This window comes from Ascaphus truei, chromosome 2 (genome assembly GCF_040206685.1).
Source record: "Ascaphus truei isolate aAscTru1 chromosome 2, aAscTru1.hap1, whole genome shotgun sequence".
NCBI classification, from domain to species: domain Eukaryota; kingdom Metazoa; phylum Chordata; class Amphibia; order Anura; family Ascaphidae; genus Ascaphus; species Ascaphus truei.
Window position 1 is genome coordinate 467,744,085 of NC_134484.1, and position 12,496 is coordinate 467,756,580.

The window sequence follows — 12,496 nt, forward strand, 5'->3', positions numbered from 1 at the left end:
ACAGACCTACAGTTTACCAGCAGCATTCCACAGGTTCTGGAGGCCTGCTGGTGGATCCTGCCAGCACCATGGCACCCAGGTGGTCTCCTTGGGTCACCGTGAGCCACAATTGGGTCCCCACGGTAGGCCCAAGGATGTCTGGGAGCCCCGGGTCAAACCCACAGGTGTCTGCGGGGCCTCGGGTGGTTCCCATGGGGGTCTGGGGAACTCACGGGTGCTCACTACGGGTCGGCGGTGCCCCCACAGAAGTGGGACCACACATCATCATCCCCGCACCTACGGGTCGGCGGTGCCCCCACAGAAGTGGGACCACACATCGTCATCCCCGCAGACTACGGGTCCGCAGTGCCCCCACAGAAGTGGGACCACACATCATCATCCCCGCATGTGTCACCCGTGGAACCACCAGCCTGATACCCTTGGGATACCCGAGGATACCCACAGGTGGTCTCCATAGGCCCCACGCAAAACCACGGAATCAAACCCTGAATGTAAAAAAAATAAACCTGGCCTATACATTCAATACATACACCCTCCCCCCCCAACACCTACAGTACAATAATGTGCAAAATAACTATTATCCAGATATGGATAATAGATTAATTGCCCATTATTAAAAACATTAACTAGCATATACAAATAAATAAAGTACTACTGACCTCATCAATACGAAGTGTCCGACGCCAGCGCCTTCCTTCTCTTGCCCACACAAGGCAATACCAAGGCAAAACCAAGGCAATACATTGCAAGTACATTCAGATATCAATTAACCCCTTAAACACCTTATCGGATAATAACCGCAAAGGTAATTAAGGGGTTAAGCCACACAGGCACGATACCCACCCTTCACCCATGAATTTGTACTGTGGCTTCATCATGCAACTATATATATACTGTATACTGTATATATACATACAGAGAGACAGAGAGAAAGAGAGAGAGAGAGAGATACAGTATACAGTACAGTATATATATATATATATATATATATATATATATATATATATATATATATACACACGTTATATACACACCCATGATAAACCAATATACAGTACAAATAAATGTAGAAGGGTTATCAAAAGCACTGTCCTACAACCAAACACTTCTCCATACTGTACATACACACTAAATTAAAATCAATTTCCTTTAATATTCATAACTGATCTCTAAATCATCACTAAACCTCTGAAAAGCCATTTAAACAACTTACATTCCAATATAAATGATGCCTAAATATCTATGCACCATATACATTCTGCAAATTAATCAACCAAGTAAACAAAACTCAATTAGCAATCATTATTTACATCCCTAAACAATTCACACTAGATCCCGAACAATAAAACCATTAACAAATTCACGCCTAGAGCAGAACAATTAAGCCTTTGAAAAAATATAAGTACCGACAAAAATACAACCAAGGCTATCTATCCCTGACCTTCCTCAAACACACAATACAATACCAAGGAATACATCTATCTAATTTTAAAATACTTTAAACTCACAAAATAATTAAAAACACATCTAATCCAGCTTTTAAAACATCATCATTCCTTACCCTGAATGTATATTGTACAGTATATCTCTCTAGACATATATACTGTATACATACATACATACAGTGGCAAGAAATGATATACCACAAAAAAAAAAAAACTACACATGTTAAAAAACCTTTTGAAAAAATTAACAAGTTAAATAAAATACATTTCTTTACTGTACAGTAGTTCACTTACCATTACTTGCCCCCACCGATTCCCGTTGCGCAGCTTACTCACGAACCAATCCACGATCAGGAACCCATAAAATAATAAACCAGAAAATAATAAACTTGAAACTAAAAATCCAAATCAATCCACGGGTCTTCTACTTGTAATCCATCTTCATCTGTATTCTTCTTTCTTCTATCTCCTTCCGGGCAGGGCAGGGCGTGGTCTTCTTTCCATCATCGGCCACGCCCTTGTCTTTTTTCTTCTCCGGAGGTCCTTCCTCCGCGGCGTCTGGCTGCAAAATGAGACGACATAGGCTTTTAAAGGCCTATGACGTCACATTTTGCGTCATGGTTCCCACGGTCCTGATTGGGCCGTGAAAACCATGTGTTTTGTCCGACTAAAAAAAAAATGATGACGTCACGTAAAGGGAATGAAAGCACAGCCAATCAGAATGGCTTTGCTTCAATTGCCTTTAAGGTGACGTCATGAAAAGGCACATGGCCGTGCACACATGGTACTAGAGCCAATCAGAGCGTGGGAACTTTATCCCTACTCTGATTGGCTCTGGTATACCATGTGTCAGGGGCTTGGGGGAGAAAGGATGTGACGTCAATGAAAACCTGTCACGTGGTACGGTAGCCAATCAGAGCGTGGGAACTCCATCCCTACTCTGATTGGCTCTGGTATACCATGTGTCAGGGGCTTGGGGGAGAAAGGATGTGACGTCAATGAAAACCTGTCACGTGGTACGGTAGCCAATCAGAGTAGGGATGGAGTTCCCACGCTCTGTAGTCAGCAGGTGAGGCGGGAAATCGCTTAGGTACATGCAAGTTTCATCAAAACTGGCCGCGAAATCCGACTCTGTCTCAGGGTTGTCACTGACAGTGGGACCGTCATTGGAAGCCGGTGCTGGTGCTGGTGCTGGTGCTGGTGCTGGTGCATTGCTTGGCAGGGACTGTCGCTTCTTAGTTGGTTTTAACACGACCCTTCGCCTTTTGCCGCCTCCATGATCATAGATACGGGAAAAACCCTGTGACACACACCAATACCCTCCAACAAATTGGGGCTCAATACGGTGAAAACAGGGGTCACTACATAACCTTTTCCTTATTGCACGCTTCCACAAATGAGGAGTTGGCGAAAATTTGTAAAAGTCATAGTTTTCGATAAAATACTGATAAATTTGAACAACTGTTGCCATCTTATCCTCTGTTGCATTAATAGCGGCCCATATCAAATAAGCATAACTTCTGTCAGGTTTTTGGAACACGGGCTGCTGCACTTGGACACTCATGGTGGGTCTCTGGAGAATAGTGTAACTGAAACTGGTTTTTGTCTTTATTTAATATGTAAAGCCTAAATTGATACATTTTTGCAACTCTTCCTTCAGTCTCAAGGCCAAGGCCAAGGCCAAGTTACTGTACAATGGCACACTGTGGTACAGTATCTTTTTTAAACGAAACAACTGCAAGCCCACACATTACTGATTTGGCGATTTACAAGTCATGAGTTTATGCCATCTGGTGGACACGCGAAGCATTGCAGCCTAGTAAATCCTTCTCATTATCATTTAACAGATCAGGCCCCCGTCAGCCAGGCATGAACCGTGGCTGGGAAGGCAAACGCAACGAAGCATGCAAGAGGTGAGCAGCGGCGGATTCCAGGTATCTGCCAGGTACAAACTGGGCATTTGCTCGAATAAAGTGTGTCGGTGCAGTACGTCTGCAGGGTTCCCGCCTACCCCCCAATCCCTCTGTCGCTATATGGTCATGGATCCGTTTCTTCACCGGAGAACGCATTTTTTAATTATCATTGCAATATTGTGGTATTATCTATTCCCGGGATGTCCGTCTGTGCCAGCCAAGGCGCCCAGACTTTTAGAAAATTTGAACCGGTGTCGTTAACCATACTTGTTAACTGTTCCATCCGGCAGACAAACCAAATTTTGTTCCTAATCTTGGGGATGATTGGGAGATCTAGTTGCTTCCATAATGCTGCGATCTCGCACCTGGTGGCAGTTGCCAAATGTGTAATCAACTTATGTGAGGCGTTCAATAGCCCCTCGACCCGTCTGCCCAACAGAAACAGCCATGGGTCCAGGGGGATCTCCACCTCCAGCAGTCGTTGAAGCCAATCTCTAATTTCCGCCCAAATCGGGACCACCCTCGTGCAAGATCACAGCATGTGGCATAAGTCCGCTCTGTCTCCGCACTGTTTGGGGCAGAGCGGAGAATAGCCTTTGACAAATTTAGATAATTTAGTGGGAGTATAGTACCACCGCATCAGGACTTTATATGTGTTCTCCTTTAATGTGGTACAGATAGAGCTTTTAGCCGCTGCCTGCAGGATCCTATCCCAGTCATCGTCTTCTAACATCTGCCCTAGGTCTGCTTCCCACTGTCTCATGTAACTAAGTCTGGGTTGGTCGTCCGTCTCTGGGCAGACTACTTCCCTGTACATTTTAGAGGTTAGTCCCCTTGCGTCCGTGTCTCTTGAACAAAGCTGCTCAAAATTTGTTCTCCGAGACCGAATTGGGGCTTCGTTATAAAAAGCTCTGATCTGGAGGTATCTAAGAATTCGGCGTTAGGAATATCCTGCTCCTCTTTGATATGATCAAAGGTTTTAATATATTGCCTACCCTCCAGATCGTTTAGACGGAGATACCCTGCTCGAATCCAATTTGAGAAATTAGAGCTATCCATTCCGGGAGCAAAGTCTGGGTTCCCCCAGATGGGAGTCATCAGAGAGTTCGGGGATGTGAGAAGACATTTGAATTTGACTGCGTCCCACGTTTTCAAGGAACTGACAAAGGCCCCACGGGCTGAAACGCGTAAGAGGATCCGCCAGACTCTTTTACCCTGATGTTTGAATAAATCATGTGCTTCATCACCATTGCCTGCTGCGGTTTCATTTTGGGCTGCGCGCCGTTCCTGCCTCCCATGGGGGGAGTGTCTTCATGCTGCAAATCTTCACTGGCTGCGCGCCGGACGGCTGCTGTTCCTGTCATTCCAGGACATAGAGGGATACATCTGATGCGAGCAGAGCCAAGTTTGCAACCGGTTCTCAGATTGCCGGTGCTGCTGTTTATTCTTACTACTGGCCTCCCATCACTTTTCAGAACCGTGAGTCTACAATTACAATTTCACTGGTGCTCTAAGGAGAGCTATTTGTTTATTGCTAAGACTGTGTCAATCGGTTGTTTTGGGATCTGGTCAGCATTACATTTACCTATTATCAGGATGCAGCTGTCTTCTATAGACTCTTGGAAGCGCCTGGATAGTTAACCTCTTGGTTACCTGCTTTCATATATGATTAATTTTGAACCCTGAGATTTGTTTGAAGGTCCCCAGAATTGAGAAGACATTGGGCAGGGAGTTAAGGGGATTTGATAATGTCAGGATCACATCATCCGCGTAGAGCGCCACTTTGTGTGACTGCTCCTTTACAGCTATTCCCGTAATGTCCGGGTTGTTTCTTAGATATGCTGCCAGGGGTTCAACGCACAGGGCGAACAGCAAGGGAGACAGCGGGAAGCCTTGTCGTGTGCCGCTCCGTATTTGAAATTGGTCTGATGGGAACCCTTGGTGCCGTACCCTTGCTGTTGGCCCCTCGTATAAGGCCATGATGGCCTCCAAGAGACGTCCCTCAAAGCCAAATGCCTCCAGCGTCCCCCTCAAATAGGGCCAATCGATCCTGTCAAAGGCTTTTTCCGCGTCCAGACTCAATACCATCGACGGAATATTCAGTTTTTTTGCCAGATCAACTAAATCCACTATTCGTTTGGTATTGTCTGCCGCTTGCCTTCCTCCAATGAACCCTACCTGGTCTGGATGAACTAATCTGGGGAGGACGGTACCCACTCGATTGGCTAATAGTTTGGAGAAAATTTTAACATCCGTGTTTATCAACGAGATGGGCCGGTAGCTCTTACAGTCTGCCGGGTCCTTACCAGATTTATGGATCAGGGAGATGGACGCTTAAAGCATCTGGGCTGGAAACAAGGCCCCATGCATGACCGAATTAAATATTTTTAATAGATGTGGGGCTTGAATTTTCAGATATTTTTTGTAGTATAGGTTGGAGAAGCCATCTGGGCCGGGCGCCTTGGCAGGCTTAAGCGACGTTACAACTTCCGTTAACTCTTCTAAAGAGAAGTCTGTCTGTAACGCTTCCCTCTCCTCCCGGCTCAACGTCGGTAGTTTGGCTTCCCTTAAGAATTCCCTGAGATTGTCCCTCGTTTTTTGATTGTGTATGACCTTACCTCCATCGTAGAGCGTCTTGCAGTAGCTTTTGAATTCTGCCACGATCCGCTTAAGATTAGAAGTAAGCTCTCCCCCTTGCGTGCGGATGGCTTGTATGTGGTAATTAGGAATTTTGTTTCGGAGACGATTAGCTAAAAGAGTGTCCGGCTTGTTCGCCTTCTCAAAGTACCTGCGCCTAGACCAGCTCATTTCCTTTTCTGCCTGGGAGGTCAGTCGGACATTCAACTGCTGTTTGGTATCTAAGAGTACTCTCAGGGTGTCATCATTTTTGGATTTTTTATGTGCCTCCGTTTGGACCGCCAATTTCTCCTGTAAAATTTTTATCTGACTCTCCTGTTCTCTCCTGCGCCTAGCTGCTAGGCACATGAGCGAACCTCTGAGGGTAGCCTTATGGGCCTCCCACAATGTGGTGTGTGATGACACACTACCCACGTTCTCAGAGAAAAATTCCACGATCCTCTCTCCAATTTCTTTCTGAATGTCTGGGATTTTTAGTAACAATTCGTTTAATCTCCAATTTGCTCCCGGTCTGTCTAGTGAATTTAGTGTGCACCGCAGCTCTATGGGTGCGTGGTCCGACCATGAAATATCGTGGATCCCCGTATGTGAGACCACTGGGACTAGTCTATTGGATACCAGGAAGTAGTCCAGCCGGCTATATCGGTTGTGTGGGTGGGAGAAAAAGGTGTAGTCTCTGCTCTGTGGGTGTTGCTCCCACCAGATATCTACCAACTGGCAATCTCTTAGCCCATGGGTGATTTGTTGAACGTCTAGCTTAGGGGGGAGACTAGATGCAGTGCACCGGTCCATTTTGGGGTTCATTGTCCTGTTAAGGTCCCCCGCTACAATCATATTTCCCTTGGCTTCCTTGTGTAATTTCCGGAAGAAAAGGGAAAAGAAGTCTGCTGATGGTTCGCAAGGTGCATATATTGATGCCATTGTGAGAGGCTTCCCCTGGATCGATCCCACTAAGATCAGAAACCTACCCTCTCTGTCTGCCACCTTTTTCTCTACCGTGAAAGCTATCCTGTTGTGGATTGCTATGGCAACCCCCCTTTTTTTCACCTGAGCGGACGCTAAATGTACTGTTTGGAAATCCTTATCAATAAATTTTGGGTAGCTATCTCTGGAGAAGTGGGTCTCCTGGAGAAAGAGAAAGTCAGCTTTATGTCTTTTGTAATCCCTGAGGGCTAATTTGCGCTTCGCAGGACTATTAAAGCCCTTGACGTTGTGAGAAATACACCTGACCTCGTTACTCATTGTGCTTTAATCGTGACCTGATTCCGTCGGTGTCCTTCTGGGCCATTCTGATTCCGCCGGACGGCGTGGGGATCCCGCCCCCGGCATCTCCCGTATTGTTGTCGCCTTCCACTCTTGCACCGCCGGAGGGGGAGGGCATGTGGTGGGGGATAGTGACACAGAAGGAGAGAACACAAGGGGAGACAACAAAGGAAAAACAACATGAATACATATAAACAGAATACACTGTGTCATTGGCTCTAGGATGTCCCTGTCCCATAGCCAAGTCCATTGCCTTTGGGATGGAGGCTCTCGCGAATCCCCTTCCGCACCCCCAACCCATTCCCCAAAGGACTTCATCCAGTTCTGGGGGCCCCCCCTTCCCCGGCCCAGTTGAGACTCATGCCGACTCCGGGGTAGTCCACTCGGCTCCAACCCCGTGTCCGCGCTCTATATACACCCTTCCTTATAAACGAATTCAAACCCATAATTTAGGATTGCAACCGTCTGCAGACCCGCCTGCCTTCCAGCCTGCTGTTGCCTTTTGCTGCCTGCTTGATTTTATCTGACAGAAAATTGCCGTCTGCCCCCCTGTCCCTGCACCGTGGTGGTCGCTCCCTCTCTCCCCCACTTCTTCCCTTTCTCCTTCTCAGCTGCTTTTGGCCCGTCCCTTGTCTCTGCCTCTTGCTATGCCTATCCCTCTATGTCACCCTTTATCACTTTTATCACTTCCTTCTGACTCTTCTTTACCGCCTTCTTAGCTTATCCTCCTGATCTTAGACCTCCTCTTATCCTACTCATCCGCCGCCCTCCATCACTTCCCCCTACCTTCAATGACGTCCTCTCGTCTTCAGCCCCCTCCGTCTTCCTTTGTCGTCATGTCCTTCTACTCTGTCCTTCTCCCTCCCCTTCTATCCTCCCCTTCCTCCCCCTCCATTAATGTCCTCTGCCTTCCTTTAACATACTTCCCCCTTCTGCTTAACTTGCTCTATCTCCCACGTTTCTCGTATCAGGCTCCCTCATCGTCTCCTTATCCTCTTCTTCCTCTCTCGGCAACCTCTCCCCACCCTCGACTACCTCCCCCTACCCTCGGTTACTTCCTCTTCCCCTCATCTGCGGCCATCCTATCATGTTATCTCGGCTTCACTCCTAGCCTCCGCTACCTCTTGCTTCCTACGTCTCCTCCCGCTTCTCACTCTCCCTTCTTTCTAGCTCCCCCTCTCTCTCCTCTCGACCCTCTCCTCTCTTGGCCCTACAGCGACCCTTCGCCTCGCTATCGCCTCCTTCACTCTTGCCTACCCCCTTTTTTCCCTTGTTTTTGCCTTTCCTCTCCGCTACTGGCCCCTGCGTGCGTGCTCTGAGGGATCGGCGCTGTCCCACTGGTGGCTTCCAGTGCTTTGTGTCGCCACCTGATGAGGTCATCGTCCGTCGCTACTGTCCCGGCTGCCCTCTCCAAGATGGCGTCTTCCACCTCGGCTCCGCCTGATGTCGATATCCGGCTTCCTGTTTCCGGCCGCCATTTTGGATGCCACTCTGCCACGAGGAGGATGGAGCGCACGCTCTCTCTTCCCGCCCTCGGGGTTCTTCCGTGATCTGCACCTCACGCTGGCTCTCACCGCTCTCCAGCACCGCCGCCATCTTCCTGGGAATGAAGGTAAGCCCTGATCTTCTTATTTTTTGCAGGGGTTTTTTTTTCCCCCTTTTGACGCTGCGGTATTTTGTTGGAGGTCTTCCACATCTCATTTGGGGGCTCTTTTAACGGACAGTTCTGCATGCAATAAAGGTGTGAGTGGCCCAATACTTTTATTTAGGGGGCATCCTGGCACAACGGCCAGACAGTTTTAGAAAACAAATAGAAAAACAAAACCACACACCAACCGGTGTAACTTCTTCTGGGCGCAACCGTGCGCCCTTGTAAGCATTAAGCAGTGCCTTGTCAGCGCTTTTTCCCTTTGGCTTTGGGCGAGCCGTTCCCTCCGCTCCATTCCGGCTCCAGCGCTTCTGCCTCCTCCACAACCTGTGTGGGAGCTTCCCTCAGGCCTAGCTTCGCCAGGAACTCCGGCCCTTCCGTGGGATCCCGCATTGTGATGGCCCTCCCGTTCCTCGCCACCAGCAACCCTAACGGGAAGGTCCATCTGTAACGCACATTTTGGTCACGTAGGACCTTCGTTATGGGGAACAGGTTGCGGCGTCTGAGCAGCGTAGCCGGGGAGAGGTCTTGAAAAATGAGCATTTTACTGCCCTCATATTCCACCGCTGGTAGGGGCCGTGTTTGCCGCAGTATAGCTTCTTTGGTGGTGAAGAAGTGCAGCCTTACTATGATGTCGCGCGGCTGCTCATTCTGTACTGGGCGCGAACGGAGGGCTCTGTAGCACCGATCTAGGGCCAGGGCTTCCTTGCTGTAGTCGGGGAGCAGGGACTCCAGCCATTTTGTGATGTACTCTGTGCAGTCCCCGACCTCTTCAGAGACCCCCGGATTCGGATATTGTTCCGTCTATCGCGGTTCTCCGCGTCCTCTTGTCTCTCCCGCAGCTCATCAATTTGCCGCTGTAGGTCCCCTGTTTTCTTATCGTTTTTTTAACCACTTTAATAGTTTGGTCCATCTTCTTCTCCAAGTCGTCCGTTCTTGAGCCTAGCTTCACGAAGTCCCTCTTCACCTCCTTGATTTCTGCCTGCAGGAGTGACTTTAGATCATTGTACAGTCTTTCAAAATCACATCTCCTAATAGGCAGTAACGCTTGACTGCTGGGGCCTTCCTCCTCTCCTTCCAGTTCGGTATCTGTGTCTGGGTTTGAGGATGGCGCCATTTCCTCTATGCCCCCACTCGTGCCAGCACCTCCGAAGTAAGCCCTGACATCCGCTGATTTTGGCTTTTTTTGGGAGCCTGGTTTTTTCGGGGCCATCCTGGGATGTTTATGTAGGATGCCTGAGATTTGTGGAGCTGATTTTCTAGTTTTCGGGTGTTTTTAATATGTTCTATAGTAAGCGCGGCACGGAGCTAGACACTTAAGCTACCATTCCCGTGTCCTTTGCGCATGCGCCTCCCGTCCACGTGTATTTTAATTATACAAATGCAACGGTAAAGGTAGCATTCTTTTAGGTGTTATACAAAAAGTTATGGTGTCATTTTATACTCAGGCATTTTTTAATCCAAAAGAAAAATTATTTTCCCTCCCCAAGCCATAAAGAACGTAATTAGAGATGGATGAAGAACACGCCCAGAAGGTGAGCTTATTTCGTCTCCAATGCAGGGGCTTTTAGGATAAAAATCATGCATTTCTTATATGAATTTAGAATTCAACAAGGTGTGTTTTATGCCAACAAGACACATATACAGTACCGACACACTTTATTGCAGTGTGGTCGGTACCGCAAGCCGGGAGATTTCCCGGCTTGCTAGTGGCCGCCCCTCGGCGTGCCGCGCGTCATAGACGCGCGGTCACGCGTCTTCGGGAGCGTGCGCCCCCTGCACGCACGTCCAGGGGCTCCCCGAGGGAGCCCTGGTGTCCCGCGATCGCGGGACAGCGGCAGGGAGTTCCGGGGGACCCGGCGGACCCGGCAGCGGTAGGGAGAGCGCCCCGATCGGAGGGCGCTCTTCCGCTGCTTCGGCGCGCGCCCGTCACACTCGGGCGCGCGCCAGGCTACTGCTGCGGCCAAGAACGGGCAAATGCTCGAATAAACTTGGCCGCAGCAGTATTCTCATCTTCCAAACACCAAAGGACTCTTTTGGGCGGGACCTGATGTTGTGCGTTGGTAATAAACTAAAACACTGACAAACACCAAATGCTGTTCAATTAGTGGATCCAGTAATAATTACAGCATCTGTTGTTTTAAAAGGAGTGCTCCAAATACAAAGGGATTACTTTCTCTGCCTCTCTTTTTTCAAGTAACGTGTAGGTTCTCCGGTTTCCCCTGTTCTTTTATTAAACTGTCTGCATATAATGTACTGTTTGTTTATTTTAGCTACAGCTGCAGCGGCCGTTATTCAAACAGATCGCGGCGCCGATTTCATGTGCTCTGCTGTACGACACGCATCATGAACGTGGCCAATCGCCCCAGGCACCCGCGCTTATCACGATTGCTTTGTTGAATTTCATGGATTCTGTTTCTTTGGGTGCAATGAAATGAATGAATTGCAATGTGTACAGCACTGTGCTACTGTGCAACTGTGTCAATTTCAGGTGTTTAAAAACCAGAACGCTTCCCCTTTATTTTTAATCTTGCCATAGAGCCTCTAGCCCACTTTCTGCGACAGATAACAGATTTTGAGGGAATAAAGATGGGAAAAAATAATTTAAAATTAGCAATGTTCGCGGACGATATTCTTCTATTCCTATCTAACCCCAGTAGATCATTAGAGAAAATCCTCGAGAGTATCTCAAGGTTCGGTTCCTTTGCTGGATTTAAAATAAATGTATCCAAAACTGAGATCATGTATATAAACATTGATACTAGGAAACAAAAGCACCCAATTTGACAGCACTCGAGTGCTTGTTTCCTAGTATCAATTTTGCTCTCTCTCCCCCTTCTTTTATTGCACCGTTGTACACTATATTTACTTTTTGACTTTTTTATATCAAAGGCAGACGCGAGGGTTCCTTTTCCCTTTCCCTTTCCCCTACTTTGTAATACATGTCAGATGGAACCATAAAAAACAATGAGCTAACGATAAAAGTAACAAAGACCCCGATTAAATACCTAGGAATATACCTAGAAGCAGATCTCACCAAATTATACGAAAATAACATCAAGCCAATAGTAAAAATAATCCTGGAAGAGATGAGATCCTGGATGACATTTCCACTGTCATTCTTTGGCAGAGCATGTGTCATAAAAATGATATCATTTGCAAGGCTTCTGTATCCCCTCCAAACACTCCCACTGCTAATCAAACATAGCGATGTTAATGAACTAAATAAGGGGATGAGAAAATTCCTTTGGCAAGGAAAAAAAACGAGAATAGCACTGATAAAACTACAGATGGCCAAGGAAAGGGGAGGAATTAACAAACCAAATATACGAGACTATAACCTAGGCTGTATGCTAAGGCATGCGGGGGATTGGATCAAAGGGAAAGACTATTACTCCTCCCCAGAATTAGAATTTTTTTTTGAGGGTGAGTTCTCACTGGCAGAACTACTACACACAAGCTGGAATAAAATGCCCCAAGAGATAAAATCCAACGTATTGATTAGGGATACAGTGGTTACATGGCGAATAATTAGGAAAAAGTTTAAATTGTCTTACACAATTTCCAGATTCCTATCTATACAGGGAAAT